Consider the following 27,335-nt stretch of genomic DNA (forward strand, 5'->3'; position numbering starts at 1 on the left):
GGTAGTGACAACCACTATCTGGCACTGACCACGAGTTGTCTCGGTTGTAGACTCCGAGGTTGCGCAAGAAGTTTTTACTGTTCCAGGCCATCTTGAAGTCTACATTATGGAGCAGCGTCACAGCAGTTTATCTCATTTGTAACATGCATGTAGCAGCTTACTGGAGAAAAGGTAGCAGCATTTCCACCACTGCATGTACACGAAAGCCATCCCACAGTATGTAACACAGCTTTCGACAATGCAATGTGAAATTCTGCATTAGCATTCCGGCGAGAAACGGGAGGTGAAAGTTGTGAACATTGCTCAAGGTAACTGCTGCAGATATTCAAGCGTCCAAATTACCCAGTGTTTTTTTTTTACCATGATGATGTGTGTGGTTGTGACAAGACTGGGTGCCGTTCAAATTAAACATTAGTCTGAATATGCGTGTTTGAATTACACCAATTTTACGGCAATTTACACACCTTCATAGCTGCACACTTTATTTGTGCAACTAACGACATGGATGTTTACTGTAGTATTTCACACAAAGGCATGAAACAACAAGAATGAAAGCAGCTATTTTAATAGTACTGCTGCTCACAATGAGGCCATCCCTGGTAACACACCAATTCTTCAGTTCTCAGTCGCTCCTCAGCACAATGCAGTAACAACAAAAGGGCTTGTACAGTTGCACCTGGATTTAACGAAGTCACTGGGACCCACAAATTACTTCGTTAAATTGGGAACTTCGTAAAATTGAGAGAACGACAAATTTTCATTCGAGAGATCAACAAATTTATTGCATAGTGATAAAGCTCCCGATTTTCACCTGCGCGCGCTTCGTGAGTAGTGGGAGCACACAATTCTCGGTAGCTGGCCAGTTAAATCAAAGCATCCTCTGCACCCTTGTGTGCCCTAGCAAACCGCCTTCAATATGGTCAAAAGCATGCTCGCCGGGATGCCGTGCTTCCGTGGCCACCTCACATTTCTTTCGTCCGCTCGCGACAGCACAGATTATGTTTGCCTTTTCTTCAAGAGTCACTACTTTTCCTTTCTTCTTCAGAGGCTCCATCCTTCGGCGACGCAAAATGCGCAGAGCAGAAGAAAGAAAAATAATGTGTGCACACAATAATAAGGCACGCGCGATCAAGCACCCACTGCCGCTTTCGCCATTTGGTCAAACTAACCCAAAGCCTGGAAAGAAATGCGCAGTCTGTCATTCCGTACAGTTTTGGTTTGTAGTTTCGTTACAACCAAAACGAGAATGCCTCCGCTGCGTAAATTGTACCACTCCTACGCTGGCAGCACACTGCCAGACATTTTAGAAGGCATAAATTTGAAAAAAACTTTTTCTACACAACTTTTTTTCCCAAATGCTTCGTTAAATCGGGTTTGGCAGCAAAGTTTATTTCGTTATTTCGAGTTCGTAAAAGCCTTAAGCCTATGGGCAACTGCGGGGGGAATCCAAATTTATTCGTTAAATTGGGAAATTCGTAAAAACGGATTGCATAAAATCGAGTTTCAACTGTAAAACAGAATGCTATTTCAACTCCTTGCAATGCAGAGCAGCATGTATGCGATCATCAGACACAATCACTTAAATGGACACTAAAGAGAAACAATGAATTGGTTTAGATTGATAATGTGTGCTCGGAAAACTCTTGTGTAGTTTATTTCACCACCATAGGTTTATTATTAGAGGAGAAAACCAAGTTCAAAGTTTCATTTTTAAATTTCGCACCGAACTTTGTAATTCGTGACGTAAAAGACTTCAAAGAGCATTTAACGTATTTTGGCGTTACTGGCTTGATGAAATTTCAACAAACTCGTTATGTCAAGTCTCTGGTCCCCTCAGAGGACAATGTACTTCGATTTAAGCGATTAGGAACTACGTAGGCCCAAGCAGGCGCAGTAAAAAATATCTGACATCACGGCAAATGGTGCGGGAATTCCAAGGTGGTGTCGCCACCTGTATTTTCTTTTTTGCGCGTTTTCTCGCTTATTAAGCGTCTTCGCGCAGAAAGCTTGGTGTTTTTAGTATCGTGGAAGACTACTTTACTTATGCGAGAAAAATTGTTTTGCTCTATAGTGTCCTTTTAGCTTGTATTTATAAACACACATGTGATCTGAAAATACCTAAACTTAACATCAAACACAACTCCCAATAATGATCAGACATATATTTGGGTATTTGTCCAATATTCCTTCACAACCTATCTATTATATACTACTATTTACATCACAAAGGTAAAACCATACAGGCCAACAAAAACAACTTCCCAGAGGAAATGTGATGTGCATAATGAACATTCTTTTCTAGACTTCAATCATTGCTTCACAGTCTGTCTGCAAAAAAAAAGGGAGGGAAAGTTCAACTCATGTCATGCTTTTTATGCAAAGACAAAACAGCTCACAAAATACTCTTCTGAATTCATATATACCAATTCCATAACAAGAATACCTCTGTGAAGAAAATCTTCCACTTGTTTCTTGGGAAAGCTTATTCTAACAATAAAATTGTCAGCCAGCAATTATGCACAATATGCTAAATATATTTTTCAGAAAGCACTAACATGGAAAATCATGAACACAAACACTAAAAAAAAAAATCTTTCATACAGCTATAGAGTTGTGGCATCAACAAATGTCTTGCGCTAGGATTGTTTGTAGGAAATGATTTGGGCTGCAACATTCATATGGGGACAGATTACCAGTGAAGCTGTGCTCGCGTTTCCACTGTACACACCTCTCCGCTTGTTCCTCCAGTGTGAGAGACTGTAAACGGTGACGCTGTTCCTTGGACCCATGGTCTTTCAACGCATTCTCCGCTTTTGCACGGTCTAGCTTTCGCTGTCTGTATTCGCATTGCTGCTGTCAATGTGTCTCTGCATTTTCAGCTTTTTTTCTCTGACGCGAACGCGATGCGCCATCTTGGCGTTTTGCCTTCGCCGGTTTCTCATAGCACCCTAAGTCATACTACAGCAGTGCACCACACAATGCCAAGGCAAGCGCAGTCTCCCTTTCTTGTTCACATTTTTTTTGGTCTACATACGGATGCTAGCCGCCCACAATACTCCCCCTGCGAAAACATGGGCTAGAGGTAAACAAGCTTCGCTGTAGAAACAAGCTGAGTGCATGACGCTGAGGTAAATTCACTAAGTCAGCAGTAACATAAATAATGACAGCAGAATTCAAGTACAATTTCCTGTGTACTTACACAACAATTAAGAAATGTTAACAATGTTAAGAAAACCCAAAGTCACCCTTTTATTTGCAGACACGTTTGAATACCGTTTGAACTGTTTCTCTCTAATAACAGTGTTTCACTCTAATAGCGTACTAAACACAAAAGCAACTTTTTATGGCAATGAAGAGGAAGTTACAGAAGCGGAGCTACTGCAAGTGTTGTGCCACATGACGTATTCCGGCAGAGTTTCACCACACTTCATTTTAATTTTTCTTGAAGTACATACTGAATCAACGAAAGCATATGACTTTTAAGGGCTCGTTTTTCTTTGTTAGACACAATATTAATGAGAACTAACAGACCATAATGCCAAGGGAAGTAGAGGGGATGTTATTTGTAGTAATTAGAATATAGATGTGAAGAAAGTAAAGTGGACGAAAAGATAACTTGCCGCCGGCAGGGACCAGGCAGAAAAAGTGTTCCACACTCACCACCATGGCTGCGATCGGCGCTGACTAACACTCCTAGGTTTAAATGTACATATATACCTCATAAAGTGGACGGGGAGGATGACCGCCGCCATAGCTCAGTGGTAGAGCATCGGACGCGTTATTCGAAGGTCGCAGGTTCGGTTCCTGTTGGCGACAAGTTATCTTTTCTTCCACTTTCTTCACATCTATATTCTAATTACAGTCGAACCCACTTATAACGATCCCACATATAACGATCTATCGGTTATAACGACCATATTTGTGTGCACTTACGATTTTCCTATGCTAACCATTGAAGCTGCGTCCAGATATAGCGAACATTTTTCAAGGCCTCCTACTTTTACAACGAACACTTCAGACACGGTCGCGGTAAAAATATGGCGTATACGAAGCGAAAAAAAAGTTAAAACATGCCTTCTAAAGCGTGACAGGAGCGCGCGCTCGCGCGTGCCCCGCTGCAGTTTACTCGCGACTGAGATACCCGGATCGGCGAGCACCGCACGCAGATTTCAGACGCTGCGAGCGAGGTCGCTCACTTTCCAGCCTTTTCTTCAGTGGTAAAATGGCAGGGAGGAAAAAAAAAATAGTAGGCAGCATGAAGCCTTGCGGTCAGCTTTCGCACGGTAACCTTTCCTGACGCCGTTCTCTGCAGCTACGACCGCCTGCGATGAACCAAACAATGCCTTGGAACGCAAGAAGGCATAAATGCAAGAAGTGATAACCGCGATAACTTTCCATCGCAAAAAGGTTCACTGCATCCCTAAACTCGTCGACGCCACAATGTGCTGCAAAAAGTCGTCCGTCTTTTCGGTAACGGCAGAGACCGGTCGATCGGTGATTACGACTCCCGCGCGATTGCGGCGATGCCTTCGCGGATAAGCATCAGAAATGAGCGAAGGCGAGGTGGCGGCCGTCGAAGAACGTGCCATTATGCATAACTTGCAACTACGTCACACCGCGGAACTCTGGGATACGATTCCGTGGCATGCGCCGCCATTACCGAGCACATTGCAGCAGACGACACCGACTCAAGCTGTGCGGCTCACGCGTTTTCCGTCAACGCTGCACATCGCAACGGCGATTTGTGCGATATTTCGCTGCTGCACGAGAAGTGTAAATCAATAATAATAATAAGAAGAAACAGACGCGGGGACGTACTGTTTGCAAACGTGATCACAAACACGTGCGACCGCACGAAAGAGCTGGCCGAGAAGTGGAGCACATGGCTTACTACGCGCGTAAACAGGAATCACCTCAGACGTTGCACAACGTTTTGGTGCAGGTGTCACTTCATAACAGGCAAGTAATGCTTCTGAATCTACTCACCTTTTCGTATCACCACGGAGTTATGCGCGATGTCAATTTTTGTCGAAACGTGAAGCACCGAATTTAACACAACGACTGGGCCTTGGTTTTCGGGAGGCCCTCTCAGCTCTTCGGTGAAACGAACCCCGACTGGGCGCCAAACATGTTATTGGGCCATGGTTTTATGCAACAATCAGCGACGAAATCTGTGCAGCTTGAGCGCCGCAAAATGCAGGCGGCAAAGAGCGCCACTGTAGGTGATTCGTGCGAAGTTGTTTCAACCATTACGTGCGACACCACTGACGACACTGCAGGCTGCATAATGTCCTGAACGATTCTCGCTCGTAATAAGCGCAAGGCAAGCAATCAAAACACGCGCACTACGCCGAACGATTCACGCACGAACGTAAACACAGCGCGGCCACTGAGACGTATGTGCTCGGTGATGGCGGACGGAAGACAGGAACTGACGTCACTTTGTTATCACAGTCATCCGTAGATATCTGCTCGGCTGCGCGTGTGGCGTACGCCGTACACTGCGGATTGACGGCGGTACGAGCGTGCCATGCTTAGCCATGTTGCCGTTCGCAAGTTCGCCGACGCCGCGTCGTGCGAGACCGCTTTAAAGTGCGCGTCGCTTTGTAGAAACGAAAGTAGCTCGCTGTTGTTAAGCGGCGCGGGCACCGAGAAACGTCGATGCACTGACAGCGAGCGTATACTGCGTGTTTGACTAGGTGACAACTGAAGTGCGCCGCGCATCGTCGTGCATGGCCGCGCGAGCATCGCGGAGACGTAGAGTGCGCGTTGATTGGAAAATGCTTGTTTTCGTCGCGTTGAACGAAGAGGCTAGTCGCCGCACCCGTCCGTGCACGGTTCGGAGTGAAGCAAGCACGAAGAACGTACAAACGCGCGCATACGGCATACAGCAAGCGGCCCGGCAGTGACTCCGCGACCCGAGTAGGCGACGCGCTGCACGCAACCAGCCAGGGATGATCGGCTCCACGTCGCGGCACCGTGCTTCGGTGAAACGGCGTCAGCTCATTGCAAAGCCGGTTAATTCACTCGTGAGCACGCAGCGGGCGTCGCTTCACGACGCGAAAAGGCTTAGCTTGTCACCGAAGGGGTTGTTAGCACTTTAATAAAAGCACAAAGAAAAAAAAACGGCTTGGCCGCTAAGCGCACGTTTTTAAGGGCGAGTCCATATACAACGAACTACTGATATAACGACCACTTTTCGCGACACTTCGAGTTCGTTATAAACGGGTTCGACTGTACTACAAATAACATCCCCTCTACTTTCCTTGGCAATATGGTCTGTTAGCTCTCATTAATATTGTGTCTAACAAAGAAAAACGAGCCCTTAAAACTCGTCTACTTTCCTTCATTCATAGTGAGGGTCTCGTTCTGGCAGACTGGTTGCCTTCAGGTAGTACGCGAAGGATTATTGGCCAGCTGCCAGCTCGTAAAAAAGATCACGTGCTACGTGACGTCAACAGGCAGAAAAAGAGTGTTCCACACTCGCCGCCATGGCTGCGATCGGCGCTGACTAACGCTCCTAGGTTTAAATGTACATATATACCCCATAAAGTGGACGGGAGGATGACCGCCGCCGTAGCTCAGTGGTAGAGCATCGGACGCGTTATTCGAAGGTCGCAGGTTCGGTCTCTGCCAGCGGCAAGTCACCTTTTCGTCCACTTTACTTTCTTCACATCTATACTCTAATTACTACAAATAACATCCCCTTACTTTCCTTGGAATTATGGTCTGTTAGTTCTCATTAATACTGAATCAACGTAACTTGCTACTTGAGACACTTTTGAATTTGCCAAAATGCAGAAGAGCAAAGCAAGAAAGAAAAGCTAATTTAACATAGAGGGGTGCAATTCACATTTTATTTTAAGTATAAGCACTGTAGCAGGTAAGAGGATTATCTTTTCAGCACGACAGCTCAAATAAATGCGAATGATATGTTGTATAATAATTTTGGGAGCACTGTCACTTGTGCATGTTTTGCTTCCTTCACTGCTACAGGATGTCATCAGCCACGTTACACTAACTATCCTTTCGTTTGGCATAGACAGTTCCTAGCAGGCTTAAGTTTACGTGCATGTCTCCGACAATAATGTGCTGAAATTGACTAGCAACTAAAAAGCCATGATTATGGACATTCTTCAGTTACAGTGAAGAGAATGACTAGCACAAAGGCTTTACAGTCCTTATTCAAATGTAACAAACTAATGTACCGCAAGGAACTTTTGTACCAACCGGAACCCTGTCTTTTTTCGTTGAATGTACAATTAAATATAGTACATGGTATATAGCATATGTGCTTTGGAAGATGAGAAAACTAACACCACAAGACACTTACCAGGAAGACTGCTTCTTTCTAAGACCTGTCCTTTTTGGAATAACTTTTGCCAAAGAGTTGGCCCAGTCCCCTTGAGTCTCGTGTACACTCAACAAGATGTCAAACACTGTTGAAAGAACATAAAACACGGATCACAACAGTGTGCTGCAAATAGCGGTATATTAGACTGCAACAATCACAATGTGCTTGTCACCTAATGTAAAAGTACACCTGAGGTCTGCATGTAGAAATACCAAAGAGAACACCTCATAAAGACTATACATAACCTAGTACACACACACAATACGAGGCTACTGATACATACAAATATGCAACACCCCATTTGCAAAAGCTCAATAAAAATTCCAATATCATTGACTGAGATCGAGTACAGATGCCACCTGGCAGCCAGTCACCACCTGGCAGCCACTATCTAAGCCCCACATACTGTCAATTGGCTCTTTATGTTCTTTGCTAGCTGCTACACATGTACATGTGCACTCCATGCCCTTCTAAAGGCTGTATAATACATGCACCAGCATGGCAATATATGATCAGACTCACTGTGTCACCATTACGCGAACCTTGAGAATTATGCTTTTTTTGGCCAAACGCTATTCGTTGAAGTGCACCAAAATCGTTACAGAATGCAAATGTTTGTTTTATTCACACCAGCATCTTGGTTTTGCACATGCTAGAGTGAATGGAATGGTGTTTCCATGTGTACACTGGATATCCAGGAGAGAAATGTCCTGACTCCTACTGAAGTTAGTCAGTGGCATGAATGTAGCCTAAAATTGGTTAGTGCAGAGCACAATCCCAGGCTGAGCCAATTCGACCGATTCTGGCGAGCCTGCGCCTGATTCTCTCATGACTAGGCTGTGCTTTGGCTTGAGAGCATGGGCAAAGGCCAGGCCCAGGCTCGTCACTGATGGTCCTACATTGAGCCTTTTAGCACACAGAGGCACTGTGCATAGGTTCAAGCCAATATGTGTGAAGCGAAATAATAATTTAGAAACACTAGTACACAAATACCACAGCAAAGAAAAATACATAATACACTTAATTACTTTCTGTTTGGCTGTATTGAGAAAAAAAATTGCGATTCTTATTATTTTTTTACAAAAAGAAACATTGTCCTTGTGGAACAAACAACATACTAAAAAGTTCGATGATTACAATACTCAGCAATGAGACACATGGCCATAACAGCTGTTTATGTGTTTTGATTCGGCAACATATCAGGCAAAGAATTTGAGAGAGACGTATATATGTCTGAGCAGTGGTGATGACTCTGCTTCAGTGACACAAATGGCAGGGCCATCTCTGCGGTAGCGATGAGGCACTGTTCAGCGTGGCAAACCTCTGGATTCTGGCATCAGCATCGCTGAGCCTCTGTTCTTGCAGCTAGATTAGCAGCAGCGGCCGATGAAGCACTTCCATCAGTTGCATTGCTCATTGTTCAAAGAGAACTGGCTGAGAGTATTTTGTAGTACAATTACAAGAACGCTGTGAGTAGCATGGCTGGCACGAACAATGTGTTGTGTCGTACACTGCACTGATATGTGTGTGGGCATGTTTCAAAGCAGTTGCTGCATAGAGACGTCCACTCATGCAACATTTTGTTTCCCATTATGGTATCTGTGAACGCCTTCGCCACACACCTGATCAAAAAAGTCGCCAGTGAACGGACGACAGGGCGCTACTTTGATGACAGCTCTAAGCTGCCCCAGACATACCTCCACTCATGCAGTGCCGTGTTTCCTCGATTGCTACACTCTTCCTTTGCTTTCCTGCTCATGCTTCTGCTGTAACTTCCTTTGCTTTCCTCCTCTTGCTCTATTCACTATCATTGTAATTCATACTCCATTGCACTGTGCAGTTTCTCTCTTTCATCCTCCCCTGTGCCAAGAGATCGTTCGCTCGTTTACGCCGATGACGCAAAATGCACTAATGGGTGCTTGCGAGCTGTGCTCTAAAACCAGTCTTCGTAGTCGGTTGGTGATTTCGCAAATGCACTACTTTGTCTCTCATGATGCAATTATTTTATTCTCAAGGCTAAACTGGCACTAGCTAAAGTTCAGTTGTTTCAGAACCAATTTGTTCCTTTCCTCAGGGGTTGGCTAAAGTGGTTACGGGTCCATTATGGGCTCAGGTTAGGCTGGGCCAATAGATCTGGCCTGCGCAATGCTCTATGAATGGTGATTGGCATACTAATTTCAAGGTGTTGTGTCAATTGGCAGGCAGCCCAGAATGGCACCATGCACTGGATAGATTAATTCTTTCGGGACCGCGTAAGAAAGAGGCAATCGGGAAGAGTGTTAGAAGTTCTTTTTATTAAATCAAGTCATGGCGCTATAATTCTGTTACATACATCAAAATGAAGCTAATGAAATGGTCTTTCATACAGATTGAAATACCAACCATAAAAATTATACGTAGTAATAATTAAAAATGTCTTATTGAGCACTTGCTGCAACAACATAAAAAAGCTGGAATAAACATAGATACTATAGCAAAAAATAGTACAGCAAAAAAAAATCCAAGATATACAAAACATGCTTCACTGCCCCTTTTCTTACTTTGACAAGCTTAGTACACATACTGCAGCACTTCTTTTGATGTGCTTCTAAACAAGTGCAATTATTCATGCCCAATGGGGCTTGCGCCACTCAGCGAAGCAGTTCCGCACAGTAGTGAAAGACAAATGTACTTGACAGGTACTGAAAAAAACATCTGTTTTCAACTCAATTTCCTTCTGCTTGTAACAGTGCTTGCAATTATTGCACTTGCCTACATTTTCTGGCTTGTGGAGCGCGTGACTCGCGGATGGGGGTGAAGGAGGTGAAGCAGTGAAGGCTGGCCTGGCGACGTCAAGATTGAGAAGCTGATGGATAAACTCTTTTCTAAAAGCTTGTTGAGACTCTACCAAACAGAAATAAATCAATGTGAACAAACAGAAAGCCTCTTTGGCTACTCACGAGAGCAGCGGATGTGAAACTATGCTCACCTACGAGTACTGGCTCAAGTCCCAGGTCGATCCCCATCTGAATCGCTCTCCGAAATAAAATCCGACTTGTCAGTCATCTTTGGACACCTCACTGCTCGATTCATCAAAAAAGTCTGCCATCAAAGCAGCGGAATCATACGATTCACGTCGGCTTCTTTGCGCGGCCTGACGAGAGCCCAATGCCATAGCGCTAGGTGGTGATAGTTGCACCCAGCGGCTTGTCGTTTTTGGAGCTCTCTCAAACCGAAACTGAGACTGATTGGTATAGAAAAGCCTGTAATTAATTATCTGTTGCGCGCTGCAGCAAACAATGTGCCGTGTTATGACTAACAGGCCCCCAGCAACACATTGCAGCAAAAAAACGCGAGGCCAAAATTTCTGAGTCTGTACCCCTTTCAAGGCTGCCAGCTTGTGTACAGTTTAGCCCAGCTGTGAGTGCTGTTTTGTTCACTCACTTGCACAGTGCTTTTGAACAGTTACAAACTTTCCTAAAATTTTTTGAAAGGAGATGCCCAGGAGGGGCAATTTTGCAAGCCTAGATCTGCCTGCAACCAACTACCTCCTCTACAAAAGCGTTTGGCTTTGTGATGCTGTCATGTCTCTGTAATAAGTTAAGAGACTGCATGTATCAAGTGCACAACAAGTGATTGTACCAGCTCTATTCAACACAATTACTTCAACTGACTTGCTGCTCTGTGTTTTAAACACAACATAAAATGCACATGATGTTGTTCTAAACAAAATACTACGAGGTTGCATCTAGACATTAATGTATTACTTCATTTAGCAACTTCCCACAACAAGCTGATCATTCCGCAATCTTTACAATATCATGGAACATGAACAAGGTGGTATAAAGATCACATGGCAGTAAGCAAATATAATAACCTGAACCATTCGTGTCATATTGCAGGATACTTGTTCTTAGGTGTACAATGATGCATGAACATCGCTTAACGATTACACAAGTCTTAGCAGTGCTTTAGATGTTTCTTATTACGCTATTCTAATCCCACTTTGTCATTACAAGTGAATTCTCACATCTTGCTACCTGCAGACTCTGCTATAAACGAAAATAGAGAATGCCAGCAGCTAAACCTTGATATTACAAAGTCAGTAAAAGAGGCAATTACTCTGTTGTACTGAAAAGTGATTAAGGGCACAGGGTAAGCCCCTATACGTCCCATGCATTTTTGGCCATTTTGAGGTACCATTTTCTCAGTGACAAAAAGGGGTATCCACATAATTGGTACATCATTTTTTTCCAAATTTTCCGTTGTTTTAACTGAAGCAGATTTATTTAAATTTGACTAATATTAAAGTTTTGGTGAATTTTTTACCACTAGGACGTACATTTTGAGTTAATTTGCATCTTTGAAAATTTGTAACACAAAAACTGTAAAGTATACAACTTCACTTCTGCTTCAGTAGTAAAAAAATAATCAACTGGTTATCTTGGAATATGTAGGAAATAATGGTACCTAAGTGATAAAAAACATGGTTTTAGATAATAGAGTTTAAAGTTAGAAAACAGCTGAAAAGCGAACATACTTTGCCACAAACACCATTCAACTGTTTCATTTAGTAGCTATGAGCTTGGTAATCATTGCAAAAGTCAATTTTTCACTTTAAAGCCTGTCATCTTGCTTGCCTTGCTTCTTTTGTGAGCTGCCATGCTGCTCTATCCGGAATGTATCGTCGAGTGTGGTCAACTTTTTCCAGCAAATTGACTGTATTTTGGACAAGCTTCAATTCTAATTATTTCAGAATTTTGGCTTGTGCGATACTGCCATCATTAAACATAAGAACAACATCCAATCTCGCAATCCTTAAGACTCTGAAGCCTAAACAAAGACAGCAAGGACTCTGCGACGCAATTCCCATTAGCTTAACACTTGAAGTACGCAGTTTACACGTGCAATTCGGTCTAATTGCATCACAAGCCATACTCATGTCCATTAGTTCCTACCCATTGTCACCTTGCACGTGATTCGCCTTGAAGGACACTGAAAAGGCTGAGAGGTTCAACGATGAAGAGCTTGCTGGTTCAGCATTCAGCACCTCAGTACGTTGCCGGAATTTATTCCCATTTACAAGAGAACTGTATTGGCTGGCACAAAATTTACACTTGCTGAAGACCTTCTTTACCCTCAGCATCTCACCTTATCGACAGGCACGACAGACACAAGATGAAATGAAGCTAGGAGCTGAAAGTGCTCGAATAGACGCGCTCCAAAGAACAAGTGCGAATAAAAAGGCACACAGCGTCTTTGGACTGCCTTAGAAGTTACGTGACAATTGCTTATACACAGCTGACTCCAGACAAGCAATCTGGCTTTTGTACACCAAGTTTTTTTTTAGAAAAATGGACCGTAAGCACAAAGCACATACGAGGGGCTTGTCCTGAGATGTGTGTTCACTCAACACTTGCTTCCAGAAAAACTGGTTTTCAGCCACAAAAAATACTTTTTAAGAAAAGCAGAAATGCGGAAAATATGCACAAAGGTACACACTTCCCAAATTGCAAAAAAAAAAGTGACTTTTTTTTCAAATTTTGCCTTACCCAGTGCCAAAGTGCAAGAAATACTTTAGGTGAACGAACGATGCGGAGGGAGTGCTTGTTGGGGAGAAGCGGATTCTGGTCTAATTTTCTACATGCCGAGAGATGGCATGCTGGACTGAGACCACGGCGGGCTGCTGGCAAATTCTGCAAAGCGTCTCCGGCACGGGGTGACGGTTTCACAATCTGAAAAACCGAGTTATCGCGCAAAATATCGACCACGCGACATTCCACGCAAACAGCCCGTTTCGTCACTCGTCGCTGTGCAGTGCGGTGCATTTTCGCGCATATGAGGTTTGGCCTTCACAGTTCACATGCTACGTTAGCCGTTCAGTGCACGCACTTTTTCTTGTTGCTGCTGTTACTTTTTGAGCTCATTTTTGAAAATTTCATAGTGGCCAAGTGTTCTTGCACTGCGGAAGAATGGGCAAGTGCTTTGTGCCCTTTAGCAACAGTGGCTACAAATCTTGCAAAAAGAAGTTCGCGCTTTTCACGCCGCCAGCATGCGAAGAAAGGCTTCAGGCATGGAGGCGTGTGATACCACGAAAAGACCGCGCCTTATTAGTAGACAATGCCCACTTATTTACCTTAAATGTGACAAGTTATCGTGCAACACCGAATCGCACACCGTCCTCACGAGCTTGGACGCTAGGTTGCGTAGCTTCTTCTTAGTGATAGAAAAGTTTTACCTGAGATTTACTTAAGTTCTTCAAAAACAAGGAGCCATAGAACCGAGACGCTCTTTTAATAAAGTGAAACCAGCATAGGCATGCGTTTGTTTAATTCTAGTTGTGAAGTTTAATGTCACATGGCTTCAAAGTTGGAGATCCGGTGCGGCATTTTGAGTTGCTGAATTAATTTTGACTACCTGGGATTCTGAGGTGCGCGAAAAATCAAAAGAAACGGGATATTCCTGCATTCCGCTTGTTTCGAAATGTAATCGTCGCGTAAGAACGTTTGACAAATGGATCTGCTTCGCCTCAGTGACCATATCAGTTGACTGAACGTGATAAGAGGGTGCTATTTCTTGTACTAAATACTTCAGGCACTGTTGCATTCGTCATATTCGCTATATGCACACTGGTTCACTGGAAGAGCTTCAACAGTAGGTGCAGGCTCCGGCCGCTGTGCACACGGTGATGTTGCGTCTGCCTGAACTGGTCGTAAAATGTCTCGATGCACGCAGTCGTCAAGGCAGCCTACAGGGTTGAAGTTGGTAGCGCCATCTCTAGGGCTGCTTGCGAAGCAGAACACAGTCGCGCAACGGGTAGTCCTGGCGTTCACTCACCTAAAGTATTTCTTTTACCGTGCCCTGTGCCCTTAAATTGAAACTCGACCTTTTATACAAAGTATGGTCTCCAAAGGCTTCATTTTTACGTGGAAAGTGCCACAAAGGTGCTCAAATAATACGGCAATATGAAAAAAACTAATATCAATAAAATTTTTTTTAAATAAATACGAAGCAACCTTAGCCGCCTACAGTGAGAAGTCGAAACAAGACAAGGGGCACGGGGGTGAGCAGAATAAACAAGTGGGATAGAACAGAATAGAGTCTGCTGTGTGCAGTTACTAAATGCACTTTTATTCCATATTGGTGCAGTCAGCTTTGTACGATCAGCCAGCCAAAGACAGCCTTGTCTTCACAAAGTATGTACACACTCCCTGGAGACCTGCCAGTCGATCTGCCCGTCAATGTCAGACCCTTGTATCAGCTTTCAATCTTAAAGGGACACTAAAGGCAAATAACAATTTATGTCAGAGTGAAAGCTCAATGTATGACAACGTCTAAAATGGCAATATTATCAACAGCAGTGCCCTAATTACCGAGAAATTAAGCTAAATGTATCACACGATGAGCACCACGAGCGGCACATTTGGAAATGATCCCGATGACGTAAGAGAGTTCGACTACAATTAGTAACTCATAATCAAACTAGCTGCAATAAAAAAAGAACCTTCTGCGCATCAAGATACGTAATAAATGCTAATTGTTCGTTTCTGTTTGGTTCATGGAAAAAAGAAAATCTTTGGCGTTGCCATGGGAAACGGCGCACGTGGTTCAAAGGTTTCGTTTTCGCCGAACTGCGCTTCGCCCAGCGCCCTGCTTCGCTCACGCGGTCGCGTCTCAGTGATAGATTCGGTATGGCGTACTGCCGCGTGTGCTTTGCGCACTCGTGACAGTCGCTCTGACAGAAATTTCGACAAAATGCCGCATGCATGTGATGTTGCCGGATGCCCGAATGGCGTACGCCGCCAGTGCACACCGCCGCGCAGTATAGGCGGGCAACATTGGGCACGGCAGCAGTGACATGAGAAACGCCGCTTCCAGGCGGGTGATTTGAAGTGCGCTAATGCAATGCGGTCCACTAAAACGTGATTTTATTTCAAAATAAGCCCTTCCTTGGCACAAAAGTTGCGCTACGAGGTTTCTGGACCGCTATTTCAAAAATCAACGTCGACTTAATATTGGCCTTTAGTGTCCCTTTAAAGAAAGCCGTCCAACAGACGTGCTGCAACGTGATCCCTTTGATGGTTTGTTGAGAAATCCAGAAGCTTGAATCACACTCTTTCGGTACGCCTGTAGACAAAACGGCTGGGACACAGCTGAAGGACGAAGGAAGCATATGCTCCCTTTGTTATGTGTCATTGCAAGAAAATGGTACGAGCTGCATATCATGAGACATCAGTTTGACGCATGGAAAACATAGAAGGAGAGCTTCATCTCGTCATTTTGTGGCAGCCCGCTTGAGCAATGGGATCAAGCTATATCTTATAGACCTTATGCAAAATTGCTGCCATCTGTTGGAGGTTTGACGAAGCTAACGATTCGGCGCCATGTTGGAGGCTTGTGCCCGAATTCTATTGCTGTCGCCGCTACCACTTCTTGCTTGTATCCGCATTGGTAGTCGGCAATCAGGGCATAAAAATGTCAGGCGGGCCTGTACACGTTACCGGCATTTCCTAGTTTTTACGTTGACGGTTATTACGTGTAAAGAACTGCCTCACAGCGAGAAGAAGGTACAAGTTTGACACTGCGAGTCACGTGCAGGCCTGTCGTCGTCGATAATGAAGCTCTGCGCTAGGTTACAAATTGGCCTGTCTGTTTTCAGTGTAGCGAATAAAGCGTTGTTAGCTATCTGAATATCATGCTTGTATAATGTAGGATGGTTGGGAAGAGGCTTTATTTAGCGCGGCTAGGCGCAGCGATGACGGTAAGAAAGTGCAGTTGACCCAATTCAAAGCATATTTCATGAGAGACAGCCTATGTCGAGCCGACGTAGTGTCCATCTAATTTTAAATTAAACGTTGTCCTCTTTTTATCTTTGAAATAATATTATTTCGCTGTTGTAGTCATCTGACCTATGTTATGCACAGAATTACCGTGCGATTAAAATGCAGAAAATTGCGCATCTCATGCACGTGGAAAGTGAACATGAAAAGTGTAGTGTCTCCTAGAAGTAGATACCGATCAGCTGGTATTTTATTGAATATCCTTCCGATATGTGATCCTATATAACAGGAAACGCCAAGAATATTCGTGTTCACATTGTCGCTTTAGGGGCCTACTGGTGCTTTACAATTTAAACCCGTTGCGGCAAGGCAGTTTTGCTTCGCCGACTGAAACCGCCTCAGCGCGTAACCAGCGGTAGCGCACCCATGGTAGAATGTAGCACATTTCCCGGAACAGCATTTTATTTAGTTTCATAAGAAAAGTACCACGCACTTGAAGCACCTGTTAACATTTGATAGCAAACTGGAGTGTACAGACGATTTTTCCGAAGGGGGGATCAGCTTTTGGGAGAACCTGATTTGCTCTTCCTGGGGTATAAGTTAAACAAAAAAAAGTTAGGGGTGGAGGCGGTCAGGACATCCGGGCAACCCGTCTGAACCTGGCAGTGATACCACATGAAATGCTTGAAAATACGCATAGTGAAGAAATACGCACGCAAAGCATCCCACCAGACGCTACCTTGTTAAACTCCACCATCGAAAACAAACTACAAACAACACGCTCCAGCACAATAGGTCCGTCCGCTGCAAATCAATGACGCGCACGAGCTATCTGTCTAACATGTAATTGTTATCGCAATTTAATAAACAAGCTAATATCAACAGCAGCGCAGGCATGCGCGAGTAGCCGCAATGCAGCTTTGAAGCTTGTACACGAAGCGGGTTTGTGCCTGCAGCAAGCACACGGTGCGAAAACTTTCTTGTTCTGGCATGACATGAAAGAGTGTTCTCTGATGAGTGCCGATGCTGTCACATACCGCATATATTAACGGCGAACGGAAACACGGCGTTAGTCGTAAGCAGTAACCGAAGCAACGGAACGATCTGCTGATTCTCGTCGGCCACGAGGAAATGTACTAACATGGAGGCTTGGTTCCTGCAAACCTTCTTTCAGCATCCCAATTTCCTCAATCTCAGCAACACAGCACTCGAAAATATGTTGGCATTTTCGTTCTTATCAGCCGCCACACGTTGATATGTACGCTCCTTGTCTACATGCGGAGCGCGCTTAGCCTTCAACATGGCGGAAATGCACACAGCGGCCGCTAGATGGCAGCAGATTTTGCATAAGGTCTATTGCCACAGAGTTGAAGCAGTGCTCGAGTATTTTTTAGAAAAACATTGATTACTACAACTTGCAGAGCCAAAACGCCTGCTGACATCTGTTACAACACTTATAATGGTTGAAACAGAGTGACACTAACCAAGGCACTGATTAAAAGGAAAAACTTTTTTACCAGACAGAATTCTGTCAAACATTCACATTTAAACACTTATAATACATGGTCTTCCTCCAGAGTTTCAATGACTAGTTCAAGCTACAGCACCAAAACTCTGGAGGTTTTGCTACAGTCACTCCAAGATTTGGCCCAGCATTGGATGACAACAAAGCCACATCGATATGTTCAAGGGACAGGAGCATAGAGAAACAGAGTTTCATGCACGGTCACTAAAGTCTTCGCTAGAAGCCAATCGACTGCACACCACAGAGGATTCATTGGCTGAGGAACGCATTTTGCCCAGATTAGGTAAAAAAATCTAATAAATGAGGGCTCTCAGTCCGACCCTATGACAAAAATTGAGGCTGTTTGTTTATTTCTGCAAGTTTGCTACATATAGAACTCGAGGTTAATGGACAACGCATACGCGCATTCCTAGACAGCGGAGCCTCTGTATCCATCCTTAAGAAAAGCAGTGCGCTGGTGTGCAGTGGTTAATTTGACTAGGAATTTGTGTTCACTTGTTCTTTCTGGAATAATGGCTACACAACTCCTCCGCAAAGAATAACGGCTGTGCACATCACAGATTGCCAAAACGATATCCCCCACATGGTACACCACATGATATAGTTGTGTGCTCACTTAATATGTGTTCCATATCCAATGAATGCAATGAACCAAAAATATCATCTGAGGAGTGGACAGTGACAAGAAGAATTTCGTTAAGCACTCAACTTCTGACGAAGAGAAGTGAAGCCACCTCGCTGCTCAAAAAGAGCACTTTTCAGCTGTAATATTTCATAAATAAGGTAGCGTTTCTCAGCCACAGGGCCTCGCATTATACTTGCGGTTTTATCTTTTTCACACGATCGGACTGAAATGTGGCCCCTCGAGTTACAATCAAGCATATATGGTATGTAGCACAACAGGCTGTGTTACAATCGTGTATCATATTGTAGTCGTATTTTCAATAATTTTTAAAAATGCCTAATTGAAACAATGAGTATTCTGGCCACTGGTTCAGCCAATCAACACCAAACTAAAGCAATACTGCCATAGTGTTCAAACCAAAATACAGCTGCAGAATGTGCAAGAGGTAGCTATTTTAGCTAGGCCCTGGGATCTCATTATACCTGACAAAAGCAACAGTAGGTTCATCATGCCCTGCAAAAGATTTTCCGATACACAAATTGAAAGTACAGAATTTACAGATGAACTAGGAGGTATGCAGCTGTGGCATACAAATAAGTGCTGATGCAAAGCCAGAACAAAAATTGGCCGCGTATCTGCGTGCTTCGCTGCAAATGTCGTGTAAAGACGATAGAAGAGGCGCTGTGTGAGATATGGACGCCATCTGGCAATACGTCGGGAAACATGAGTGCTGTGTTGCGTGCTGGTAGTCCCGGCGCAGCAGCAGGCGAAGACCTTTACAGAGAAACGTCCGCACTCAACGAGTACTCTCCACACACTCTTTTATTTACACGTCGCCTGGGTAAAACAGGAACGCCAGAGCGGCGCCCACAACCGGCAGCCTGAAGGCCGCCCACAACGCTGCTTTTTCATTTTTTAAATATTTTTTTCACCTTCTTGGCCTTCTCAAAACTAAAGTTTTTCAACACCAACCCATGGCATTCGTACAGTGCAATACAGAACCGAAACCGAAACACAACAATGAGCTCGTGCGAAGGGCACGGAGGAAGGCAAATTTCAGCGCAGTCGCATTTTCAGCTTTGTTGAAACAGCGCTCACTAGACGACGAAGTAAAAGAAGGCACAAAACAGGCAACGCCTGTCCTGTGCCTTCTTTTACTTCGTCGTCGTCTAGTGAGCGCTGTTTCAACAAAGATGAACGCATACCAACTCGCCCAAGCTTCCATTCTTATGCATTTTCAGCGCAGCTTAAGAAACTAGGGTCCTTAAAATTACGTATGTATGCATTTTCTATTAAAGGAACACGCCACCTAATCATTACCTAGTGATGTTGCACCTCAGATATGCATGATATTTACTTTTTGATCGACAACGTTCACAAGTATGAACAGCCCTACCAGTTCAAGACGGCTGGCCCTTGGGCAAGTGGTTCAACTTTGGCCGAGTGGCTGAATCGAGGGACGTGCCGACAAACAGAAAGACAGACAGACAGAAAGACAGACCAAAATTTCTGCGTTGAAGTTCCCCAAGAAAGACTATCGTCTTTAAAAGCATTCTTCCTGTACATATGATAACACCTTAATGGTGGTTCACAAATAAGTATTTATGAATCTGAGAATAAACTGAACTTGGGAATTCAATAATACTGTCTTTGCACGTTCATCTATGGTTTCGCAGGCTAATGATTACTATACTAGGGGACAACTTTTCTTGGCAGTACTGTGGAAGCTACAGAACCGAAATGCATGCCTGCTAGTGCATCAAGAAATAGGACCCAAGTTTGTTGATCATTTTCTCATTTGCCTTGCTGAAATAAATACTGCTTTATTTATTATGAGACTCAAATAGTTACGGGAAGTCATAGGTAAAGTACAATTATTATTTACTTTATAAGAACATCTTCCTTTTCTTTCCATTTCTTAGACAGCACTATGTTTTCTGCAGGCCTGTTTTCCAAAGCAAACATGGCATCAATGACGTATGTGGGTCAGTGTGCGGCCGCAAACTCGCCATTTGGTTCTCCAAGAAAAATATAATTGCAACGACACTGAAATGTACACTGAACAATTGAAATGTCTCTCTCCCATTCACATTTTTCATGTGTATGTTTCTCTTAACGCGTAAACAGTGCGAGTGAGCAAAACGGAAATCAGCCGCAAGCTGCTGTACTACTTGCGGAGTAGCACGAATGCGCGGAAGCCACACCTTCGTAGCCTTCGCTCCACTGCCAAGATGAGCTGTCCCCGAGTATAGTGTATGACTGATCATCAAAAGGATAATCAATGTAATGACTGCCTGCTGGACATTGGATAACCTAGCCAAATGTGCCGGCTATTTCAGCAAAGAAAAATCTGTTACAACCAAGATTCTACGATACAAGAGGCATCATTTCTAGCACAGAGGGTGTTGTTACTCTGTGAGCATCTCAAGCAATATTCTTCGCAGTAGCTTACAGCAACCTAAACACAATAATGCTTTGTTACTACCCGATATCTACGTAACTGATCCTTGTTTGTGTAACTCTTTTTTCTTGTTCGTGGAGTTCACAGAGCTAGTGCTTGTATGAATATAACGTGTTATATCTCCTTATTTCCCTTGCTGCCAAGACAGTGCACTCACAATCCTTACATGCTCACATTAAGAATGCACTCTGTCACATGACTGTTAGTCCTACTGCCATTTCTATCACTATCATACTAACTGCAGCAAATTTTCATTGTCTATTCTTTTACATTACACGAACCTTAGCAGAATCCCAAATGTAAATAGTACTGCAAATACTGAAGGACAATCCCCCTCGCCCCATTAGCTGCAATTCTTTACTATTTGTAGACAAAACACGATAAATGTTTGAATTGACACTAGAATATTCGTCTAGAACTTTTGCCCTTTATTCAATTCAAAATGTGTACCATTCAAACATCATTCCACTGAAGAAGACTTGGTGTATGAAAATGAATGATTAGGTGAAATACTGGATTACCTACCCTGGTTGACAGTAAGAATCTTGCATCCTGTACCCCCACAGCGCTCCATAAATTCATCAATTGGCAGCTGCGCACACTGTATGCCTTCTGCACATGCACTGCTCAGGCTAATGTTCTGCACAAAAAGAGGCACCACAAAATGGGGTTCAAAAAGCTACACATGCACCAAGAGATACTTGAGCTTCATTTTAAAAACAGAAAATGTAGACTCTCATTTAACTTAAAGCTTTACCAAAAATATTTACATGAATTCTCAATGTACCAGTGAGCCCATGTCAATTCCGGATAGTAAAACAATTAGTGCCACGTAACATACATAGTTGTCTAACAAGTGCCTCTAAAGCACACATAATTGGTACTACATAAAAATAGTTGTGTGTGACATTTAAAGGGGCCCTGCAACACTATTTCAGCATGGTCAGAAAATGCTGCCGATTGGTAGTCGAGGCTTCTGAGAACATGCGAGCCAAACATGTGAGCCAAACCTGGAATTTACAATTAATTTTTCAAAGTCAGCTAGAAATCGTTCCCTCTTCTTTCATAAATGATGCCATATACCCAAATTCACGGCCATTGGCTGATTTGAGCATTGTGAGCTGCATAGTTACCAAGGCCACCACGTGACCGTGTGTGTGCAGAACGTGACGATCACACAAAAAGTAAGCCGCGCGTTCGAAGAAAAAAAGAAAAAGTGCTCAAGGTCATGATGCACACGTGATGTAACTTCTTTCCCTCATGCCATCCCTCCCTGCTAAGCTTCCAGTGTGCTCGTAGGGACGAGAGGAGAGAAAGCAATTACAGCGTGCAACAAATCTCTGTAACTTCATTCATACTTGACAGATTCTAAAAATTTTTGCGGCGGTCTATTCATGAGGCAATAAACTCCTTTAATGAAGCCATTCGATGGTTACTTGGAAAAGTGTTGCAGGGCCCCTTTAATGGTTGGATTATTGGGATAAGCATTTAAGTGGTTGCAATACATCAGGTGTTGCATACAAATGTGGCCAAAATACAGAGGGTAGCCTAGTAAGCACTAAAAAGTTTTTTTTGCACCAGTGCCATAAATATTTGAATTAGTGTCACAGCAGCAACGCACATTTGTGATCCGGATATGCTAACCACTGCACTGTATTGTGCAACAATAGAGCCTGATGATTTTACACAAGGTTTTGCACTCCAGAGAGAGCTGTGGAACCTGTGCACATATTCTGGAAGTGACAACAGATAGTGAAATACTGAAGAAAATGAGGATGACATTTCATGCATCACATGGAAGTTGCTCTTCAAAACATATCAGAGTGTTGGTATGCAATTCTTCGTCATCATGGTTATATGAAACAGCATCAACAGTGCAAGTGAAGCTCACATGACAATGATGACGAGCTTCAAACATGGGAAATACCCAGAATGAGGACGCATGAAAAATCAGGCAATTAGTAAAAAACAAACTAAAAGCAGCAACAGTAAGAATAGCACCGCCACAACTTCTTTTACATAGTAGCTCAGACAGCTTGCACCACCCAAGCGTTCAACATTTCTGCACCGCAAATTCAGAGGAAAAAAGTGCATTATTGCATAAGTCTCATATACTGAACTACATCATTTCACCCTGAACATCCTTTGTCTAAGCCATGGCCTATGTGATGGATAATAACCAGCTAAGGACTCCAAAATGAAAAAGAAAGCCAAGGTGCCTTAAAGGCTAACTCCGGCGATTTTTCGAGGTCGATGGATCTCAGTGAAATTCGCTGGGTACGTTCCTTTGCACGTTTCCGTCATTTATGCCAATTACAGGCTTGAGACATGCGCAGATTGTTTGCAAATGAATTTTAAAGATTGTCTGCAAACACCTTCCTGGCTTCCCACAATTATCGGCAACATTGCGTCTGGGACGTCAGTATTGGCAAGGCGGCGGAAGTGACGCAGCCGAGGGCACCGCTAACTTCGGCGCTTAGGCCGCTACAGCGAGCGTCTGCTGTGCACAAGGCGACAGACAGCGTTGGTTTGGCCGGCGCTTCGCTGGTCGTCCCGGCTGTCACAGTTTTCATACTCCGCGCCGGCGTGACCGGCATGCCTTGCACGACTTCCGGTTCGTTCGTAACAACGTCTACGTCATACGTAGACAGTACACTCGGTTGGGTTTCGGTTTCGGTGTTGCGCTTTTTTGCTTATTTAAAATTATTCTCCAATTTGCCGAGTATTTCTGCTATCGGGCCCGTAACAGGAGCGTCTCAGGAACATAAAAGCACCATTACTTTGACTTGGCCAAAAAATCGCCGGAGTTGGCCTTTAAAGGGCCCCTAAACCACCCAGAGGTTGAAATTGAGTTTTGATGCTGCAGTTGTGCATGAGTCAACAACAAACACGTAGTCGTCAGAATTTTTCGAAACGGTTCCGTAATAGCGGAGTTACACGCGTTTGATGATCCAAAAGAGGCCCTCGCTCATTTTGCTCTTTCCTTTGCTATGCTCTGTTAGTTGGCTTGTCTCTCCTCCTGGCCGAGTGCTCCACCTCAACGCGTGAGGAAGAAGAGCGGAGAGCGCATGTATCTGCAAGAGACAAGCAGGTTCTTTTGTGGATGACAGGAGCAGACGTGAATGTTGGCATCATGGCGAACGCTGGGGATTAACGAAAGGCCTGGAGAGTACAGGGGATTGTTTCTTGGAATTGGTGGCGCGCCCACAGCTCGCAGCGCTGCCACAGTTGGCATTGCTGATCGTGACGGCATTCTGAACTCGATGTGCGTGTTTACTTGCATTGTTAAACAATTATTGAAGGTGGTTTAAGGGTCCTTCAAAGAAAGCAACTCTTGAAAGCATGCTGACACTCTAGGTACAGTACTGCTTACTTTCAATGACTAAATCAATCTCTGATTGCTCCCTCCCCTCTCCAACTTTTGGATTTTTTGTCATTCCTCTGTAGTGGACAAACGCCGTCATTTGAGGAACAAGCACAAAATCTAATTGCATGATGGCAGTCTCCAATGTGAGGGAATATAATGTTGTCACAGTAATAAATTGCCAATCTTTAGTTTTCTTTTCCAAGGACTTATGATGGATCAACATTTTTACTGCAACTTCACAGCTTGGTTGTTAATGTTCACTCTCTCTCAGGCAACTGAAACACCAGCAAAAAAAGAAAAACGATAACAACCTGACATCAGTAATTCATTGTCATCAACTTAACCATATAGCCAGCTCACTTCCCCTTGGCTAGGATATCAGCTATGCTCATTTCATTTATAATCTATACCACTCTGCCAACTTCATGCTAAGAACCTTTCTTTCCGTTACTCGTTATACTGTCCTTAGGTTTTTTTCAAGCATCTTTGTTATTTAAGTTCCTGTGCCATATGTTACTACCAGTAGAATGAAACAATTATATACCCTTCTTCCAGGCTGTCAGATCAAACTGAAAGCCAAACCAAAAGCCATACCCGAACCGGAACTTTGGCCAAAATTGAACACGAACCAATACTGATATGCTCAGAATGTGCCTGAACCTGAACCAAAAAAGATCTCGGCTATCGGTTTGGAACAAAGCGGTTCATATAAAGTTTTGGCCACAAGAATATATAGTGCTGCCACCTGAAGGCAGCACTTTGTCACTGTGATTAGTACTGGCCTTTCCTTCTGTTGTTCTTTATAAGTTTATATATTTGTCTGATTCATTTCATGCTTATGCATGCTTTCCATTTCCGGATAGCCTGTGAAAGTTAACGCTATTCAGGGTTTTGAGGGGGCGCAAAAGGATAGGCATTACTTGCATCACTTGAAATTTCCACGTATATCGCTTACAAATTGATTCCCTAAAAAAAATGTGAAAATGTTCTCTAGTTAAAGTGCAAAACTGATACCAAGATCCACTGGAGATGTATTGAATAACCAGAAATTTTGAGGCAATATTATTTTAAGGACGTCAGTTCCCCAGTACATCCTGAAATGTGGGTTCGCCTTGCAGTACGATTTCGGGATTTTAAAGTGTGGCTTTTAAAAGGAACCTGAATTGGTTTTAGAATTCGATAAAACCTCATGGTTCACATGGACGCCCATTATTGCTGACGACGTCGTAATTATTTCTGCGGTTGTTGCAGCAGGAGCTTTAGAATACGCAAAAGAAAAGTTTGTCTTGCTCCACACAAGTGAGTGCATCAAAAGTGTAGGTGCAGTAATGAACTAACCAGAACTATGTCATATTTGGTTCCATTGACAAAGCTGTGCTGCACTCCAACGGAAGGTTCCCGACAATCAAAGATCCGAACTAACTGCGACAGCGCTGTTTATTTACCGGAGGCTCAAGTAAGTATAGAGATGCCAAAACTCCTGCGACTGGATTACAATATCTGCCATAACGACAAACAGCCGAGCACAATGTGAACAAGTGTCTGTATCTTCAATTGTGGCCTCCGTGACTAGCTCCGGCCGCGTGCTGTTGCAGGAACTAATCGCGGAGACCACACTTCAACAGTGCTGCTGTTACAGATGACGCAGCATACCAAAGATGACGTCACCACATTCGCTCAGCAGCTCAAGAAGCCGTGTGGCCGCAGCCGCTGCTTCTTGCTAAAAAATGCTATATTTTCGTTCACTTTTGAGAACTCTCACATCGGTTTTTAAATTCAGCAGGGATCAAACTGTCATTACCCACTCCAAAGTCATTTTTTTTTTAAGTGCTTCAGCTTCCATTTGAGAAACTTTTGATATCGTAGGAACACCAATACAAATACAGTAGTACAGCATCCTATATTTTGAAGCAGACATAACGTCACTCTGCTCAATTGCACGATTGAAGCAGATAACATAACATTATTAATCAAAATGTTTTTCTTTCTAAGTAAATACCTATACTCATGATGCTTTGTACGACCCCAAGTATTTGTGGATGTTGTGTACTATGACTTTTTCCTTGACTCCCCTACCTCTATGGCCACTTTATTAGGGATTTTTTTGTACACGCTTCTTCATCACATGTCTCGCTACATCTTTCGTTGTTTTTGTTTTATACATGAAAACATTCCAAATGAAAATTTTCAGGTTGATTTAAAGTCTTTTTATGCTATTTCTTAGGCTTGTGTATGATGCACTGGGATCAGAATTTCAAACACTATAAGTGACAATAGTTGTTGCAGTATCCACGGAAAGCCTGATCTAAATGGAGACTCCTCTAAGTGATTCTGGTGTACTGCTCTTTGCACAGACAATGGGGCCCTTGAACAAGCACATGAAGTTCACCTGTATGAAATAGTTGCCCGCCATTGAATTAGCATGTCTCACCTTTATACAGTCTATCAATTCACTGTTTCGATGTAGACAAAACAATTTTATTAATTTCATCAATCTTAACAAGTTTGTATTCTTTCAAAATGATGCATGATGATGTAGCCTTTAACTCAATGGCACTTCACTCCAGACCAAATGCTTCTATGACGTATCGCTCTTATTTTTATCATTATGTAATTGCAGTGCAATGGTGCATTAGATGTAATCATGCCATGTCATATGTGGTATACTATCGTGAGCAACATGACCGGGAACATGCAAACGCTTGGCAAGTAGCCTCGAACTCAACGTAGGACAATTCATAGTGGCCGCTCTCGAAAACATAGTGGGAAGGGTGCCACGGTTCCACTAGGTGTTGGCACTCCTGCCTCGCTAGTGTTGATACAAAGTGACACCTGATCGCGAGTCACCAGCCATTCGCAATGACAACGTACAATTATTATAGTAACATGCAGAGTGTGGCAGTGTGCTTTCTATAGGTTTGCGCACAATACCACTGTTAATCTGTTTTCCATTAGCTTGTGTCTGAGTGTCTGTGTGTGCCACACGCTTAATCAAATAATAATAATATCTGGGGTTTAACGTCCCAAAACCAAGATATGATTATGAGAGACGCCGTAGTGGAGGGCTCCGGAAATTTCGACCACCTGGGGTTCTTTAACGTGCACCTAAATCTAAGTACACGGGCCTCAAACATTTTCGCCTCCATCGAGAATGCAGCCGCCGCGGCCGGGATTCAATCCCGCGACCTTCGGGTCAGCAATCGAGCGCCATAACCACTAGACCACCGTGGCGGGGCTCCCACAC

The 27,335-nt window shown here is 43.6% G+C and overlaps 1 long non-coding RNA gene across 1 annotated transcript; it reads right to left on the reverse strand.

Moving 5' to 3' along the window:
* Positions 1-900: 900 nt before the first annotated feature.
* On the reverse strand, positions 901-21,385 carry LOC119403754 (uncharacterized). Its single transcript, XR_005186109.2, has 3 exons — positions 21,250-21,385; positions 7,334-7,439; positions 901-2,328 (listed from the first exon to the last, which is right to left on the reverse strand). It is a non-coding gene; the product is annotated as an uncharacterized LOC119403754 (long non-coding RNA).
* Between the last annotated feature and the right edge of the window lie 5,950 nt (positions 21,386-27,335).

Source organism: Rhipicephalus sanguineus, chromosome 1 (genome assembly GCF_013339695.2).
Source record: "Rhipicephalus sanguineus isolate Rsan-2018 chromosome 1, BIME_Rsan_1.4, whole genome shotgun sequence".
Lineage (NCBI taxonomy): Eukaryota > Metazoa > Arthropoda > Arachnida > Ixodida > Ixodidae > Rhipicephalus > Rhipicephalus sanguineus.